A 19,756-nucleotide genomic window follows, 5' to 3' on the forward strand; every position below is an offset into this window, starting at 1 on the left:
TCTTACGGCCTTCCCTAGCCCATATGGAAGTTCACTGCTTTTACCATTTAGAGGTCCCAGGAGAGCCTGTCTGGAAGGAGAAATAAATCCCTATCCTCACTAACACCAGATCCTGCTGCTGCATGTGGGTTATTACTCAGCGGGCACAGCTGCACTTGCAGTTTTGTATAAACATTCGAGGCCTTTCCTGAAGCATGTCTCACTCTTTCTTTTGGAGAGCTTTCCTCCTCATTTCAAGTCCCCTGAACACAGAGGATCTGCAGGAACGGAGCCAAATGTAAATCATGTTAAAGGGTGAAAAGAGACAGTATTTGGGCCAGGACCCAGCATACCCACCACTTGAATCCTTCCTGTAACCCACACGACGCCAAATGCAATGTGCCCGGGAGATCTGTGCACAGAGGGCAAGGCCAGGCTAAAGCATATTCTTCATCATTTGCGTGGCTTTTGCCCTGAATCCCAATGTAATATCACTTCCTCAGGCAGTTACCAATTGCAACTGGCCCTAGACGGGTGTCCCGTGCCAAATGCGTGGGAGGAAATCCCTGCCACCACGGCTGACTTGGGGTTTAACTCCTCACCTTAATCTCTCCACCCATTAGGACTGAGGCCAAAGAACCGTTCCTGACTTTGACAATGATCCATTCTTGATGGAAAAAGGATGAGTGAGGAGGCAGGAGCTGGTCCTGTTTGGATGGTAGATGTATAAGAGATAGGACTGGAATGTTAGCTTCCTAGAAGAGGTCAGGCTAAGATACTGTGTTCATGTTATTTCTACTCCCTTGTTGAAGTAGAAAATCCACACACACATCAGCAGAAAAATTCTTTTTTGCCGCCATAACATCTATTCTCTCCGTTACTGGTTATAGCTGGTTACTGGTTATAGCTGTTACTGGTTACTGCTTATAGCTCCTTACCCTTCCTGACTCATTTGCCCTCCTCCTTTGCAGCCAGGGGGATGAATACATTCCAAGCCCAGACATTCAGTGAATCCCATTCCTCCAGCCACGACAACCCAGAGATGGCAATGAGAGCCAGTGAAGCCGAGTCCCATAGTTCCCAACTATGGAAATTGCATTAAAGCTCTTGAGAAAGAAATCATACCTGTAACTAGACTTTCTGAAACTGCTGGCGGTCATTTTGTCTTTTTAAAAATCAGCCCAAGAATGGAGCCAATGCAGAGGGAAAAGACATTATTCCTAGATTTTTCAGTTTAATGAGGAAACCATTTCTTTTCTCTTCTTCCTTCTTTCTTCTACTTCATTTCCTTCCTTCTACCCTCCTTCCCTCCCTCCCTCTCTTTTGTTCTTCCTTCCCCCCCACTTTATTTATTTATTTTGCTAAAGCTTATTTGGTTACATTTTTGACACTCTTGTCTAATAGAAGTTTGCTACACGTCATGTTTACTGGGTGATTTGCCTATTTCACTTACATGTTAATTGTATGTGTCTTGAAAATGCTTTTCATATTTTATTCATATATGCTATTTTTGCTGATACATAGGTTTTTTTGGGCATACAATCCAGACTCCAGTCGTAGTAACCAAGGCAAAGGAACTGCAGTATTAGTTGATTTCAGATATTTTCTCTAGATCCATTTGTCATTTCTGTCGTTCCTTTAAAAATGACCCTACTTTTATTAGGTACCCTCTACTCTTTGAGATACTCTTTTCTATTCGACAACAGAATTATCTGAACACCAGTTTTATTAATTAACTGCCTTTGTTCAATATGGCCCTAGAGGACTGAGTTGCTGCCATTTGTGTGGTACAGCCTTTAGAAAATGTTTCATATCATTATTATTATTATTATTATTATTATTTGTCTTTTTGTCTCTTTCCAGAGCTGCACCTGCGGCATATGGAGGTTCCCAGGGTAGGGGTCTAATCGGAGCTGTAGCCACTGGCCTATGCCAGGGCCACAGCAATGCCAGATCCTTAACCCACTGAGTGAGGCCGGGGATCAAACCCGCAACCTCATGGTTCCTAGTCGGATTCGTTAACCACTGAGCCACGATGGGAACTCCTGCTCCATATTATTTTTACACTCCTTGTTGTGCTATTAAATTCCCTTATCTCATTGATTACAGTTTACATTATTTACTCTGTAGAAAGCTTGGGAACCATGGACAAAATATTGGAATCTATATTGCTTTTCTGAGGGTACCAAACTTAAGTTGGCAGAGCATCTAACATAACTTAATAGAATGTATGCTAGTAAGATGCGGTATGTCTGTGGTGAAAGATGGATCTGTAAATGCTGAAGCGTTTCAGTGAGTTGGAACCAAGAGCTTCAACTTGTAAATATACTGAGTCTCACTATTTATGAGTCTTAGGCTGGCAAACCAAAGAGTTTCTAGCAGCATTGTTTCCTGAAAAAAACTCTCTCTCCAAGCTAATCACGAAGCTTCTGTAACAACCTAAATTCCTTCCTTAGTCATGAAGACAAAGGGATGTCATGAGTGAAGTCTTTATCTTAAGCTCTGAAGACCTGCTTCAATTTTTTTTTTGCTTTTTAGGCCCTCACCCATAGCATATGGAAGTTTGGGCTAGGGGTCCAATTGGAGCTACAGATGCCAGCCTATACCACAACTAGAGCAACCCTGGATCCAAACCGCATCTACCACCTACACCACAGCTCACCGAAACGCTGGATCCTTAACCCACTGAGTGAGTCCAGGGATTGAACCCGCATCCTCATGGATCCTAGTTGGGTTTGTTACTGCTGAGCCACAAGGGGAACTCCTGAAGATTTGCTTTTACCTCCAGAATATTCTGCTTGCCTGGGCGCTTGCTATACCCTGTTCTCTTTGAGGCATCTCCTCAGCCTTGATCTTGGCACTAAATATTCCTAGAGTTACTCTGATCAGGGATCAGGATCTTTGTTCATTTTATAGAAAAGCTTCCCTACAGATGATCCTAAGTTTGCAGCAGGAAAGCAGCACATGTTATAGTATTTGCTCTATGGTGAGCAGTATGGAAATGCATTGGGCTTTTGGGTTAGGCCATTGCCCTCACATTCCAAAACCCAAAAAGGTAGACCAAAGTTCTTAACTCTCTAAACGAAGCCTGGATTTACAATAGGCTGAATTATCAGTTTCCAATCTCTCTATTCCCTGGATATGTCTTGTATTTCTTGGGGGATTTTAGATTTCATTAGCTTAGAAAATCCACAGAGCAGCATTTGGTCTTCTCTTCCTCCCATATATTTGTCCATAATTACACTTAAGGTGTCGACACAGCCTGAAGTTGGCCTTCATCGCTGTATAAAGGTGCCCCCAAACTTGCTGTTTTATAGACATTTGCATTCTCTATGTAAGCGAGTCCTCTAACAAATGGAAGTTCCCAGGCTAGGGGTCATTACCACTGAGCCACAACAGAAACCTTATTTTTTTATTTATTTTTTCCTTTTTTAGCTGCACACATGGCACATGGAAGTTCCAGGGCCAGGGGTCGAATCCGCACAGCTCTGGCCTGAACTATGCCACAGCTCTGGCAAACCTGGATCCTTATCCCACTGCATCGGGCTGGGGCTCGAACCAGCAATGCCACATAGAAAAGCCAGATCATTAACCCACTATGCCACAGCGGGAACTTTCTAGATTCTATTTTGATATATTATATCATATGGAAGGACAATAAAGCTAGAATCACCCATTATTTTAAAACTAGTAAGATATGCTTATCAATATTATCTTGTGTGAAACAATAGGAATATCTTTAAAAAATCAGGACAAGCATCCTCATGCCTGGGAAAGTTAACTGTATGATTTTTTTCATGTTTTTCTTTAGGTAGTTTATCTCATAAACTATGTAGGATTTACATATTTCTATTTTCCAGCAAAATACAACCTTTGGGATCCATTCTCTTATCTCAGAGTTTTACCATTAAGATTACATAGCATCCTTCGGAAAACTCTTTGTCCCCAAGATGTCAAATATGTGAGCCTCTGACTATTTACCCAGTCGTTTATCCTGACTAATGGCCAGAGGATATACTTGGAGGAGACGGGAAAATCTTTCAGGCTGATTTGCTCTAATTGTTCCTGCTAAAATCATCTGCTCCGACATTACTTCCTGACAGTTATTGTCAATTTCCCCAGCTACTGCTTACTTGGGTTCTGAAGCTTGATTCAAAATATCACCCGGAAGCTCCTGGGGGCCTCTGGAAAACAGGGAATCAAGGCCATCCCTGTTGGTCAGATGCTGCTAGAAGATCCAAAGTCAGAGTTGCCCATCCCCAGAAATGCAGAACTTCCATGTCCGAAGGGACCAAGTAGCTCTTGAAAGATGTGCTGCTAACCCATAGGAGTGGCCTGATGCCTTTGAACTTAAAACCAAAATAGACCAGGTCACGCACATTGCTTAAGATAAGGGCAAAGCATGTTGGCTCTTATAAAACTAGGTGACTCTACTCTTTTTGATCTACATGCACACATACGGGACTGGACTCTGCATCCTGAGCTCTGGGGTGGACCCTCTCTGTAAAGCTGGGAGAAGAAATTCTACCTTGAAGAGAACTTTGTTACCAAAGATTCCCCCCAAGGCTTGATGAGGCAATATGTGGGATTATTTGAGTATATATAAATTGGAAGGTCTAGTGAAGTCTGAGTGGGAGTTGCATTTGAGTTGTTACCTAAGATTTTTAAAAATATTTTTCTCATCGGCATTAATGAATGCTCACCATAGAAAATGTGGGGTTGGGGGAGGGATCTAAATCTCATTAGGATATATCTCTTTTTCTCACAAGCCTATTTAGGCACCACTGTGTCTCCTAGTGTCTTCATGAGGGAAATCTCTGAATCTCCTCTATGGATTTGGTTGATAGTTGCTAGATATGTTGCACATGATTGATCTATGTCAAAATTTCCACCTCCCTAGCCTTTGAATTTCCTCAACTAAAGCAGACCAGGGAAGTTCCAGCATCTCAGGCATGTTGAATAAAGGTCATTATTGAGATGAGGCTTCAACTAACCAATCAAACTGTCACTGCTTGCTACTCCAAAGTTACACCTAAATCTAAAATCACAATGAGAACACCAATGGCTTAATGCAAACAAGTCTAACCTTATGCCCCATCATATTTGAGCACCAGCATCTGAAATCATTTACATGTGTATTCCTCGGATTTTTATTGAAACATATTAGGAAGGTCTTATAAGGTCTTTGACTTATTCACTATATTTTTTCTAGATGGTGTATATGCCAAATTCTTTCTTTCTTTGGAACATTCTGAGATCTGAGAGCTGACTTTTTTATGAACCTGGAGGCAGTGAGAAGAGGTAGAAGCTGAATAAGAAGTAAGGCTAAGAGGCCTTTTTTCGGGGGAACAACTAAAGAAAGATTTTTAATAAAAGGGAGGCAGTTTACTTAGACATATGAAGAGGTGGCTGCTTCTGGCAAGGGTGGCGTAGAGGGATTTGGGAGAACATGGTTCTCAGACTTGTCTATGTCCTCACAAATCTTCCCATTCCTTTCTGCCCAGTGCCTATCCTTGGTATAGAAAACTTAGAGAATCAGGCATGTAACCAGCTTGTAATTTTGAAAATCACATAGTTAGATCTGGGGTTTTAGCCTTCGCCATTGTGGCAAGCAGAACAATGCTCCCTAAGATGTCCATGTCCTAATGGAAAGAACTTGTGAATCTGTTACCTTACAAAGGACTTTACAGATGTGACTAAGTCACTGATCTTGAGATGGTGAAATTATTCAGGATTATCCAGATAGGCCCACTGGAGTCACAAGAGTCCTTATAAATAAAAGAGGGAAACATGAAAATCAAGGTCAGAGTCAGAAAGAGAGATGTGAGATGCTACTGGCTGGCTATCAAGAGGAAAGTAACCATGTACCAGAAATGTAAGTGGTCTCTAGAAACTGGAAAAGGCAAGGAAATGTATTTCCCTAGAGTCTCCAGAAAGAATACAGCCCTGCTGAAACAAATTGACTTTTAAAAATTTAAGTATAGTTGATAGTCAATATTATTTTAGTATCAGGTGTGCAACATAGTGATTCAGTATTTTCATAAATTATACTTCTTTAGAAGTTATTACAAAATAAAGGCTATAATTCTCTATGCTGTAAAATATATCTTTGTTGCATATCTATTTTATATACAGTAGTTTGTTTCTCTTAATCCCATATGGCTATCTCACTCATCTCCACTCCCTCTCTCTACTAGTTTGGTTTCTGTATCTGTGAGTCTGTTTCTATTATGCTTTAATCATTCATTTGTTTTAGATTTTAGATTCCAGATGCAAGTGTTATCATAAAGGATTTGTCTTTGTCTGATTTATTTCACTAAACATATATTCTCTAGGTTCATCCACATTGCTGCAAATGGCAGAATTTCATTCTCTTTATGGTTGAGTAATATTCCATGGTATGTGTAAACACACACACACACACACATGCACCATTTATCTTTTGATGGACACTTGGGTTGTTTCCATTTCTTGACTAATGTAAATAGTGCTGCTACAAACTTTGGGGTGCATATATCTTTTTGAATTAGTGTTTTCATTTTTTTTCAGACATATACCCAGGAGTAGGATTGCTCAACAAAGAGTAGAGAAAGAATCAGAGGCATATAGCATAAAATATAAACATAGAATTTAGAATCTTGATAATAATTATAAAATAATTGAAAAAAACCACGGGTCAGCATGCAGCCACCAAGAGATATGACTTGAAATGTGATGGGGCTTGAGAGGAACTGAAACAGGGGAACTTTATGCCTTATTTAATATTAATAATATTCAGTATTACTAAAAACTTTTAAAAATATTCATAAGTGGCAGTTAAAATTAAGAAAATATAAAATAAAGGAGAATCGTCACTCATTATTAGAGAAATGCAAATCAAAACCACTCTGAGGTACCACCTTACACCAGCCAGAATGGCCATCATCCAAAAGTCTACAAACAGTAAGTGCTGGAGAGGGTGTGGAGAAAAAGGAACCCTAGTACACTGTTGGTGGGATTGTAAATTGGTGCAACCAGTGTGGAAAGCAGTATGGAGACTCCTCAGAAAACTAAACATAGAACTACCATTTGATCCAGCAATCCCACTCCTGGGCATCTATCCAGAGAAAACCACAACTCGCAAAGACAAATGTACTCCAATGTTCATTGCAGCACTATTTACAATAGCCAAGACATGGAAACAACCTAAATGTCCATCAACAGAGGAGTGGATCGAGAAGATGTGGTACATATACACAATGGAATATTACTCAGCCATCAAAAAGAACAAAATACCAGCATTTTTAGCAACATGGATGGACCTAGAAACTATCATGCTAAGTGAAGTCAGCCATACAATGAGACACCAACATCAAATGCTTTCACTGACATGTGGAATCTGAAAAAAGGACAGATGGAACTTCTTTGCAGAACAGATGCTGACTCACAGACATTGAAAAACTTATGGTCTCTGGAGGAGACAGTTTGGGGGGTGGGGGGATGTGCTCGGGCTGTGGGATGGAAATCCTGTGAAATCAGATTGTTACGATCATTATACAACTACAGATGTGACAAATTCATTTGAGTAATAAAAAAAGAAAAATAAAATAATAAAAAATAAAGAACTCTAGTACTGTAAAAAAAACCTGAAAACATCAAAAAACAGAAAGAAGGTAAATTAAAATCATATGCTATTCTGTTAAAGAAAAATCATTGTTGACATTTTGATGTATTTTTTCATTATCTTTCTCTTTTTCTCTCTTCACATATGTGTATACATATGTGATGCATATATATCATGCATATATAAGGATAAATGCAACTTTATGAAGTTTTAAACTTAATATTTTTTCAGATTTAAAATATTATTAGGAAATATATTTTAACAGTTACAAATTGTTCTATGATATTTACATATTCACAAATATATACATAACTATATCATATATGTGTGTGGAGACATACAGATTACTTGAAATTTTTCAATATTAGAAACAATACTGTAACAAATTCCCTGGTACATAAATATTCATATATATGTATATATTTCATTGTTTCTCTTGAGTAAACCCTCACATGTATTTTTAATCTCCAAGTTTCCAATTCCTTGTGATCATTAATCACTGGCTTGAAATACCAGGTATCTTCCTCTTCTACTGTTTCCCCGGCCCCCACTTCACAAAGCTGCCTTTTCTGTTTGCTCCCACGCCCACGGGGTCAGTGGCTTCTCTGAGTATCTCACCTCGCTATTCTTCCTGGCCTTTTTCAAGCACTGACCAGGATCCACCACCTAGTCTGGTCCGGTCTCAGGGCTAGTACTGGCCTGGCTGGCCCTGACTGTCCTGTCGCAAATCTTTTCTCAGGAAGATCGATCTCTTTTGGAGCTTTTTATACAGCCTCTGTCTTTCAAAGGGGTATGAAAAAATTTCTGGGCCTGGTGCCAGTAAGTGTGGCACATAGATAAACCAGAACTCCCCACCCCCGCCTCCTCCCAACCCTAATTTTTTGCTTCTAAATACTTCCTGCTTTTCTATGGCTATGAGACAAGAAACAAAACTGTCCTGTTTAACATGCAAAGAGCTAGTTCACAATCAGATGGTCGTTTCCCTGTAAATACGTTGTTTCACCTCCTTTAAATCATTTAGTTCTTTCTTGCTATCAAAGTTGAAGTTAAAAATGCTATCGGTGGAAGAAAAACCACCTATGTATGCAACACCTAAAATTACTCAAAGCAGAGCTGATCTTTCAAATGATAAAAAAAAAATTCAAAGATTTTCTGTTATATCCTAGACCTTGGGCTTCAACCTCATTCAAAGCACAGGTTTTCAGCAATTTTTATTGCTCTTTTTCATACAGTCAAGCAGGAGAAGAGCTGTATGGTAATTTCCAGGGCCTGGATAATTAATCACCTCCTTGCCTGTTCAGTGGATCCTGTTGGAGAAAAAAGCTCACTTACATTGACAGATCATCCTCCCTTAAGACCCAAAAAGGTGCTGTGTGCCTGGAGGTCACTGCTGGGGAAGGGAGGACCTGCCCTCTGCACCTGGGGGCCTGGCCTGGCAGGTGGTGCAGTGACCTCTGGTGGAGCAGGGGGCCAAAGAGCCATTGTGTGCAGTGAGGGGCAGCTGGGCCGGAACTGTTGAGGACTTTAATTTGCAAATTCCTTAAGAAGCACATCCTGCAATAAAATTTACCAGTGCCACTGAAGATGGACCCTATTGCATGTTTATTGCAAATTCATATAGACACCTCTTACCTCATGTTTTTCTGACTCACGGCAACAGCTTTTTTCATGTGTGTAGGAAATTGTTGATGTTTGTTTTTGAGTCCTGGCAAATGTTAAAGAACTTTATCTTTTCTATTTCCAATTTCAAAGAGGAAATAGAAATTGGCGGTATGAAGGGTATATATTGTTATGGGTTTAGATTAACAATATTAATATGGGTGTGTAAAATACCCACTGACCAATAAATTTACCCATTCCATTACTGTTGAAGCCTCCACTAACTATGTGAAATCTGTCTGGTTACTCTTTCACTTTCCTTATTTGTAAAATTGGAATGATAATTCAAGTCACTTGCCTCCTAGGATTGTAGTAATTATTCGAAGAGATAATGCTGTCAAATTCTTAGTTTAGTAGCCGGTACATATTCGTCTGAGATAAATATTACTATTATTATTTCTTCTTGAATATACTTTCAAAATTATATTGTAATTAGACTTATGCGTACCAGTGTGTTGACCAGTATCTCTACCCACACTAGGCTGTATAAACTTTTTTCCATTGTATATATACTCTATACCTTTCCTGATTACCAATGATAATAGTAACTGTTATACATTGTTTTTCACTTTATAGAGCATTTTTATATTATATCCCATCCTCACTGCAACTAAATGAACCAGATATTGTTAAGTTCTACTTTCCTTTACCCAGTAAGTTTAAGTAGCTTACAAAAATTCATTCATTTATTTATTCATATATTTTAAGCTTTGATTACTATATTTTTTTGTGTATGTTATGAGCTTCCCCAACATGACAGGCAAGGAAGTGGCAATAGTAGTATCTGAACTCTGTTCTTTTGATTCCAAATCCAATACACTCAGTTACTACTGAATAACATTTGGGCCACTCCAAAAGCTTGCCAACCATCTGTATTGTGACAATGTGAAGTAACCTCAACTCATTTACCAACTTTAGGCTAGATGGATCATAAATTCTCCCAAACTGGTAAAAACCTAATGCTTGAAAAAAAATCTCAGAGTTCCTGTCATAGCTCAGAAGAAATGAATTTGACTAGGATCCATGAGGACACAGGTTCAGTACCTGCCCTTGCTCGGTGGGTTAGGATCTGGCATTGCCATGAGCTATGGTGTAGGTCACAGACACGGCTCGGATCTGGGGTTGCTGTGTAGACCAGCGGATACAGCTCTGATTCGACCCCTAGCCTGGGAACCTCCATATGCTTCAGGCACAATCCTAAAAAGACAAAAAACCAAAACCAAACCAAACCAAACCAAACCAAAACCTCACAACATGATTTCACAACTTTCCTAGGTCTGATAATTTCATAAAATTATCTAAAGCTCTATGAAAGAAAAATTGTCATTGGATTAAAGTAAAGTTATGCTTTAGTTTAGGTGAATATATTGTATGCCAGATACAGAAACAAATAAAGCAGGGAGGATAGAAAAGCCTGGGATGTGGAAGGACTGTTGTTATTTTATTTTATTTACACAGCAGGATCTCATTGTTAATCTATTCCAAAAGCAATAGTTTGCACCCGTTAACCCCAAACTCCCAATCCCTCCCACTCCCTCCCCCTACCCCCAGGCAACCACAAGTCTATCCACACCCTCTCCTGTACATCCTCCTCTGCCTGGCTTTTCCCTTTCCCTTCTTCTGTTGCTTTTGTATGGCCTCTGGGCTGAGTGTTGTTATTTTAGATCTGAAGAAAATGAGGGCAAACCCATGTAGATATCTGAGAAAAGAGCACTCCTGGGAGACGGAATAGCTCTGAGGACATTTGAAGGATTATGAGAAGAACGCTGTATCAGAATGGGCAGGAGAAAATTCTAGTTTCAGTTTGGAGAGCCACAAGGGAGGAGCAGATATGGTGCATCTTGGAGCCATTGCGAGGATTTGGTCTTTCTTTTTTATTTCCTGAATACATTATTTTTTTTCTACTATACGGCATGGTGACCCAGTTACACATACATGTATACATTCTTTTTTCTCACATTATCATGTTCCGTCATAAGTGACTAGGCATAGTTCCCAGTGCTACACAGCAAGATCTCATTGCTAACCCATTCCAAAGGCAATAGTTTGCATCTACTAACCCCAAGCTTCCAATCCATCCCACTCCCGTGCCCCCTGCTTCGACAATCACAAGTCTATTCTCCAAGTCCATGATTTTCTCTTCTGTGGAAAGGTTCATTTGTACCATATATTAGATTCCAGATATAAGCGATATCATATGGTACTTATCTTTCCCTTTCTGACTGACTTCACTCAGTATGAGAGTCTCTCGTTCCATCCATGTTGCTGCAAACGGCATGATTTTGTTATTTTTTATGGCTAAGTAGTATTCCACTGTGTATATATACCACTTCTTCCTAATCCAATCATCTGTCTATGGACATTTAGGATGTTTCCATGTCTTGGCTATCGTGAATAGAATTGCAATGAACATGCGGGTGCATGTGTCTTTTTTTAAGGAGAGTTTTGTCTGGATATATGCCCAAGAGTGGGATTGCTGGGTCATACGGCAGTTCTATGTATAGTTTTCTAAGGTACCTCCATACAGTTCTCCATAGTGGTTGTACCAGCTTACATTCCCACCAACAGTGCAGGAGGGTTCCCTTTTCTCCACACCCCCTCCAGCATTTGTTATTTGTGGACTTATTTATGAGGGCTATTCTGACTGGTGTGAGGTGGTATCTCATGGTAGTTTTGATTTGCATTTCTCTAATAATTAGCGATGTTGAGCATTTTTTCATGTGCTTATTGGCCATCTATATATTTGGTCTTTCACTCTGAGATGTGACGGCAAGGAGGGTTTGGGGCTGAGGAGCAGTGTGATCCACATAAGCTTTACAAGGTGAGAGTCCAGGACAGAAAGACAGCTGCTGTCTCAAGAGGTGACTTGCCCCACACCTTCACTCACTCACACTTTGGTATAGATCTTCTAATTTTAGAAAACAATTAAAACCAAATTTTTGATGGAGACCAAAAGCTGGTCTTCTTGACCTTTTAGAAGAGTTAAGGAAGCAACCTTTCTGTATCTGACAGGCCTCCTGGATCTGTAAAGCAGCAATTCCTAAGTTAATGCTTCCCTGACTTCTTAAATATTTTAACTTTCATTGATTTTTTTTTGGTCTAATGAACCATTATTAGTAAACATACACATGTAACTATGTGTACATTATGTTTACATTTAAAAAGTAAATATCTGCTATTGTTTAAGTTACTAAATATTTATTCTGTGTGGTGAACATATGACAATCTCATAGCAGATTATTAGAGAAATTATCAAGTACTGCAAACACCCAATTGTTAGCACTTTGAGCATAGGAATCATGTTTATCTAGTCTTTATGTTTTTCAATTAATAGGGCAACTCTTTGTATGAGAGCTCCTTTCAAAATAGTGATGAAAGTGTTTTCATTAATGTGCTGATAAAATCTGATAATGATCATAATAATGACTCAGTTACCATGATTTGCTTTTTCCCCAAAACTATCTCTGATACGTGCATGCACTCTATTCCACATCACACTGCCTCCCTGTGTGGAAGAACATGACCTTGGCCTCTCTTTTAAAATAACTGAGTCAGAAGAAAGTACCAAATACCTAATAATAATCTCTCCCTAATATTTAGATTTGAGACCAAGGCCACCCATAACCTGGAAGATTATGATCCACCTGCCCTCTGGATGAGAGAAGCAAAGGAAGTTAATTTGCTTAGAGTGAAAATAGTGAAACAGACGTCATATAAGAGGTAAGCAGGGGTAGTGAAGAGTTTTGAAACTTTGTCAATTTCTGATTCTAGAAACTTGGGAGGCATTGACTTATTCCAAGAGAATTTCTGTGTCCTTATATTGAATTCTCACTTTCTACCTAAACTAACTATGACTGTTTTCTGTTACTTATCCTAAGTAACATAACTTTCTGTTCTTCTGATAACCCATTTAAACCTTATTAGGTCTAGCAATACTGATTTAATGACAGATATAGCACATATGAGATTAAACCAAACTTTACCAAGAGCCAAATAAATTTGTTACTTCCTTTATTTAGGGGGAAATTCAAGGGTATGAATGGGCAATCAATTATAAAATACTACTGATGATTTATGAAGACATTTTGGTTACTGCCTAATACTTTGCCCTCATCTTTGTAGAGAATTTTTTTAATATATGTAATGGTCTTATGAAAAGCATTTCAAATACCATACATTTCCATGCAATAGTCCTCCCATTTAAATGTTAATAAAATCTATTTGCATGCAGATAAAAAAATCAAAACATGAAAATATCAAAACTTCAATTTATAATATGGTGTTATAAGTGGATTAAAGTATAAAATGAAGTAAGAATACCAAGTTTTTTTTTTTTTTTTTTTTTTTACTAGTTTATGAAATCTTCAGTTTAGTGAGGCTTAAATTAAGACCTACAAATATTTGGAATTGTAACTACGTTACAAACAAATAAATGGTCTAGTCCTGGAGATCAGGAGTCTGATTGGAATTACTGACTCTCCACAGAGAGTCATTCTGCATACATGCGTCCTGTAGTTACAGAGTTGCAAACAGTTTCTGCGTAAGTTTTTGTCTAGACTTATAAAAACTTTCAATAAAGTCATGGAGACATTCAATCGCTTCCTGTCTCATGGAAAAAGTTGTAGAACCCAAGTCATGCTGCCTTTTATAAGGTGATTTCTGAGCTTGTGGCCTTTCTTTTAGTGCTTCATCTGAATCAAAGAAAGAAAACCAGGAACTATGACTATTAATGACACAGTGGAAGAATTGTCTTGAAAAACCTCTGTTGAGCAATATTTCTCTCAACTATGAAAGTAAGCAAAGTAATTATTTTATGATAAGAAACATCAATTTGGAACATAGAACTTGTTATTTATTCATTTATTAAGTGGCAGTATCTATAAGAAGTAAAATTTCATTGCAATAATATTGAGAACTTTATAACGAACCTGTTAGTCAAACAGGTTCAAGATATCTATCCTCATCAAAATATCTATCCCCTATAATATTATTATTATTATTACTTTCCCTATGATATATTTAAGGTAATATATATTCATGTTAAGATAACATTTATATCATTGAAAAACATACAGACACAAGAAAATTATATCTACACTTGGAAAAGTTTTCATTTTAGCTCTTGGACTTAATGTTTTTATTTTGCTAGAATCACATAATAGTTATAAAATAAGCATAAAATGCTTGAGTCTTAATAGTTACTGGGATGAGTTAATATGCTAATTTAAAAATGCTCAGATGAGTGGAGGTCAGATTTGAGAAGAGTTGGCTTTGCTTCTTCTTTGATCACCAATCAAAACAATGTTGGGAGTGAGGACATAACAGGGCTTACAAATGAACTCCTTAAACAAGCCTATGTGTAAGGAATGAAAACATAAGAATCTGTTTCAAAAGAAGAAAAAAATATCAAACCAGGAGGCTATGAAAGTTTAAGAAGGACTTTCAGGTTAAGAACAAGGACAAGTACAGAATCAGAAAATAAAAAATTTAAACTAGAAAGGCACAAATAGTACACTGTGTGATATAAAATTAATAAAGCTGAATTCATCAACCAAATGCTAGATCATGGTAAAAATTTTAGATGAATAGATGTAGAAGTGAGAATCATATATCATAATCCTGAGTCAGTTTCCCAAGCAAGTACCTAAAGACAAATAAGCAGGATGAATTGCTGGACTCTCAACATGAGGACAGCTTAGATCATTGTGGCAATGATGTGAGGCCAATTCTAATGTGCCTGAGAATCTGATCACGGTTGAGTTCTTTCTGCTTCTGCAGCCTCATGGGTACAAAAATATTGGTGAGACAACCTCTGCTAATCTTTTCTATACCATAAAAACATGGCTTATTTACTCCTTTGTACTTGAAAAGCTATGAAAAAAGTATATATTTAATATTTATATTAAACCAATTAAAATTCACTAAATTATTTTTGAAAATATTCCTTAGCGTCTAATATCTGTAAGGAATTGTGTTACATATCATATAAAATTCAAGCTGCCAACATTATAATACAAGTACTGATCAACTAATACTTGGTTGTAATGCCAGATAGATTTTTTTTTTTAAATTTAATCAGACACCAGTAGTAGCTCTCAATTTTCACCTTGGAAGATATTACTGTTTCTTCAGAAAGGCAGGCCTGAGCCATCTGAGATTGTCTGTTGATTCTGGTCAGCATACGGACACACAAAATTCCAATATATGGCTTACTTAATGAAACAAATCTGTGTGGGGCTGACTAAACTAGGCAGAGTCAGGGATGCTGAAAGTACAGTTCAGATGTATTAACTATATAAAGTAGAAAAACTTATAATCAGTGCATGATATGGATGTGTCTCAGAACATGACTCAGAACAGAACTGCTGTCCTCCAAAAAGGTCGGTCTCCATCCATGCAATCTCCATCCAGATACCTTTCCTGAGCCCATCTGGATTTAATATTTCTCTTCTTAGTGATTTATCCTAACATGGGTATGACAATTATTTATCACGGCCCACCTCCCGCACTGGACTGTTTCATTTTTTTAAAGTACTCTCCATAGCACTCAGAACTGTGTCTCTTGCCATGGATGCATTTAAGTACTCCTTTATAATTAAAAAAAAAGTATGTAGAAATTTATTTGGTACATACAATTACTATAAATTAGTATTACTATTTTTTTCTTTTTTGGTCAGCCTGCATCTTGTGGAGTTCCCAGGCCAGGGATCAGATCCAAGGTGCAGTTGTAACGTATGCTACAGTTGTGGCAACACCAGACCCTTTAACCCACTGTGCTGGGTGGGGATCGAACCTGCCTTCTGGTACTGCAGAGATGCTGCTGATTCTGCTCTACCTCAGTGGGAACTCTTATAATGTAGACAATAAAAATTCTTACTAAAAGTTTTCTCTTCATTTAGAAGCACAGATTTTAAAGGTATTTTGCAAAGATTTTCTCAGTTTTTTTTTTCTTTACAGTGAGCAAAAAATATTTTATCAGTAAATTCTATTTTATCATTATGGCCTTAAGATTTTAGTCAAATACATACTAAATGGCATCAACTTAAAATACTTTCATACACTGACTGATGACAAATATGTGTCAAAATAAGCCTGGGTAAAATAATAAAACAAGCACACCTATTATTGATGTCTAGATATCCTTGTGGACAATATACACCAGATCACTTCCCAGGAGGTCTCACTAGGTGACATTTGTCACCTTAATGAAGTTATAAATGTCTAGGGTATGGCTGTCAGCTCTGTAGGCTCTGACACAGGTGAAAGATACATTTTTCATCATACCGTACCATCAACTAAGGACTCAAGAGTGATGTATTAACACTGAATTCTGGTAAATTAATTTGCAATGATATGTTATAGCCATGCCAGTTTGCTTGAATGGACCTTCCCACTCTCAATTTCTCTGACTGTCCCTTAAATAAAAAACATGGATCCCATTATTCTACTTGCTCGCTGACAGTAAACATTCAAAGTCAGAGCACAGGCCCAAGAGTGGTCAACTTCATCCTGCCTTCCTATTATCTAAGATTCATTGGTTTCTCATAAAATCGTACATAAAAATAAAGAGTTTGAGATAGACAGAGGGTAGGAAAAGTCCAACTCATAGAAAGAGACAGCAGAAAAGCAGGTGCCAGGGGCTGAGGGGTGGGAGAAATAGGTAATGATCAGTAAAAGGATATAAACGTTCAGTTATAAGATGAATAAATTCTGAGGATCCAATACATGCTGATAACACTGTATTGTAGGATTGGAATTTGCTAAGACAGTAAAACTTAAATGTTTTCATCCCATGAACTGATAAATGTGTGCATCAACGTCATTGTGGTCATTTTTCACAATGTATATGCATGTACATCAAATCATCACACTGCAGATTTTAAACATCTCACACTTGCAGCAGTTCCCATCCGTGAATTATTAGAAAAGGAGAACAAAAAAGAAGAGGTGTAAAGGGTAGGGAGGGAGGTGATGAAGTAAAAGGAAGGAAATTCAACCCTGGATACACTCCCTTCCTGCATCCATCTATTTTTGGTATGATATTGCAGTACGCTTACATAATTATTTGGATTTGTATTCCTAGAAAATACTTTGATGCAGAATTTATACTGTATAAACTTTCCCTGGTGAAAATGGATGCCTGGATAATTTTCTTAGAGCAAAAGAACCCTTGCAAATTTGTAAGGACAGGTTCGCCACTCAGAAATGAATAAAACGTCTTATTTTCTTAGGTGGTGCATGTAAAGATTATGTCAAATAGTCTTTTGTCTTTTTTTTTTTTTCTTGTTGTTGTTGTTGTTACTATTTCTTGGGCCGCTCCCGCGGCATATGGAGATTCCCAGGCTAGGGGTTGAATCGGAGCTGTAGCCACCAGCCTACGCCAGAGCCACAGCAACGCGGGATCCGAGCCGCGTCTGCAACCTACACCACAGCTCACGGCAACGCCGGATCGTTAACCCACTGAGCAAGGGCAGGGACTGAACCCGCAACCTCATGGTTCGTAGTCGGATTCGTTAACCACTGCGCCACGACGGGAACTCCCAAATAGTCTTAAATATATGTACGTGTGTGAATGGAGTTTTTTTTAATTGTCTTTTTAGGGCCATCCCTGCAGCATATGGGGGTTCCCAGGCTAGGGGTCGAATCAGAGCTGTAGTCGCTGGCCTACACGACAGACACAGCAACGCCGGATCCGAGCCGTGTGTGTGACCTACACCACAGCTCACAGCAGCGCCAGATCCTTAAACTACCGAGCGATGCCAGGGATTGAACCTGAGTCCTCAATGATACTAGTCAGATTCATTTCTGCTGAGCCACAACAGGAACCCCCATCTTTTTTTTTTTTTTTAAAGGGTAAAAGGTATTCAGAATTCTGCCAAAGTAGAAATAGGCTGCTATCTAATGTATATTAAGAGACAAGGCCAAGTACATAATAAACATTTGTTCAATTTTTGTACACAAATAATGGAGCATATTATCTATGTGGTTAAGGTTTATGACTTGAAACTAAAGTGTAATTTTCAATTTTCATCCATGATGTTGAAATAAGATAGTAAAAAGAAGGAAATCAGCTAAATATTCCATTGCATCTAGATATTATAAATGTGCCCTTTAGTCTATATGGAAGACATTATACTTTATACACACCTATATTAAAAATAAAATATTACCACCTCAGTTCGCCTTTGTAATTCTGTTACCACCTCAGTTCGCCTTTGTAATTTATTCTCCTACTCCCAGTCTTTAATTGTCCATTCATTAAAATCAGTACATTCTGGAGATTCCATAATCATCCCTTGAAGGGATGAATTTAAGTGATAAGCAACTGAGGAGAAACTGAGATTTTATGTTTTATTAAGTGAGGTCCTTTTGCTGTAGATTCTCACAGAACTTCTTAACCCTGATAAAATGAAACTTGCTCCCAATAGAATCTCCAAATGTTATCCCCAGGATAGGTTCTGGAATAGTAATAATCCAAAAACCTTCTTGTAAACCCACGGAAAGCATTCCAAAATGTCAAAGACCCTTGGTTTAAAAACAGTGATGATGACATTAATATGGAAAACACCTGCGGTACTTCAGGATGTATATGTATGTGTCTGCACGCACGATGTTCGATTTTTCTTGTCGTTGGATTGATATACCTACTTACCAAAGAATAGAGCCTGTTTGTGACAGAATAGTAAGATAATTTGTCGCTAACACATGCATTGCTACAAGTTATAACAGTTAAAAAAATATTATAAATTAAAGTACCCACGGGTCATTCAGCTCAGCTGGCAATACACCTGAATAAAAAGAGAGGACTGGACTTAATCTCTAAGCCTGTCACTTATTTCTTTCACACAAAAAGTATGGGACACAGGTGGCCAGAAGTCAAAGATCATACTCTGCCTGAATGCTTCATAAGGCATGGTGCAAATGTACGGGACCTGCTGGGTGAAATCAAAAATCACTAGAATGGGGTACAATTTTAGTGACCCAGGTCAAAGGCCACACTGCTTTTGGTGTTTTACAAATGTTTGACAGATTAAATACCCACCTCCTAGGGATAACGAATAGGCCACGGAGCTAAAAGTATTCATAGGCATTAAAGCTTCATTCAGAATTCTCCTTATGAAGGATGTAGGTCACAAGGATTAGTAATATGGTTACAATAATTTTTTCCCGTTGTTGAAAAATTATACTCTGGACAATATCCCTGAGTGTAACTGCAGGTCACCCAATATGAAGACTAGAAAAATAAAAAAGAAAAGAGTAAAAAAAGCATCAGGTATACCCAGGCCTGTCCTTCCCTGAATTGTGGCACTATCCTTTCAGGATTTTTTTCATATTTCATCATATGTTTTTCTTGGATGTAGTGTCATTTTATCACTAATCTATAGAGATGATTTTGCTGATACTTTTACTATCTCTAGAAAGTTGACCTGTTATAACGATGTTTTGACAAATAATCCATGGGTGTTATCAGGACAACAATGTGCGGTACTTTGTGGAAAAATATTTTATATATAC

The 19,756-nt window shown here is 38.1% G+C and overlaps 2 protein-coding genes across 3 annotated transcripts in view; one reads left to right on the forward strand and one right to left on the reverse strand.

The window, feature by feature from the left end:
- LOC106505319 (uncharacterized) overlaps positions 1-19,756 on the forward strand; it is a 354,150-nt gene that overhangs the window by 276,099 nt on the left and 58,295 nt on the right. Inside the window, exons 11-12 of the mRNA XM_084982075.1 lie at positions 12,842-12,961; positions 13,925-14,034. The gene's annotated coding sequence lies outside the window, so the exon portion shown is untranslated. The remainder of the gene's footprint in view (positions 1-12,841; positions 12,962-13,924; positions 14,035-19,756) is intronic.
- Positions 1-19,756, reverse strand: part of LOC110255835 (uncharacterized) — a 1,104,139-nt gene that overhangs the window by 113,213 nt on the left and 971,170 nt on the right. The window lies entirely within an intron of this gene.

The sequence above is a fragment of the Sus scrofa genome, chromosome 11 (assembly GCF_054392235.1).
Source record: "Sus scrofa isolate SSC_HxYL_T2T_F1_AM1 chromosome 11, Sscrofa_HxYL_maternal_Yorkshire_Landrace_v2.0, whole genome shotgun sequence".
Lineage (NCBI taxonomy): Eukaryota > Metazoa > Chordata > Mammalia > Artiodactyla > Suidae > Sus > Sus scrofa.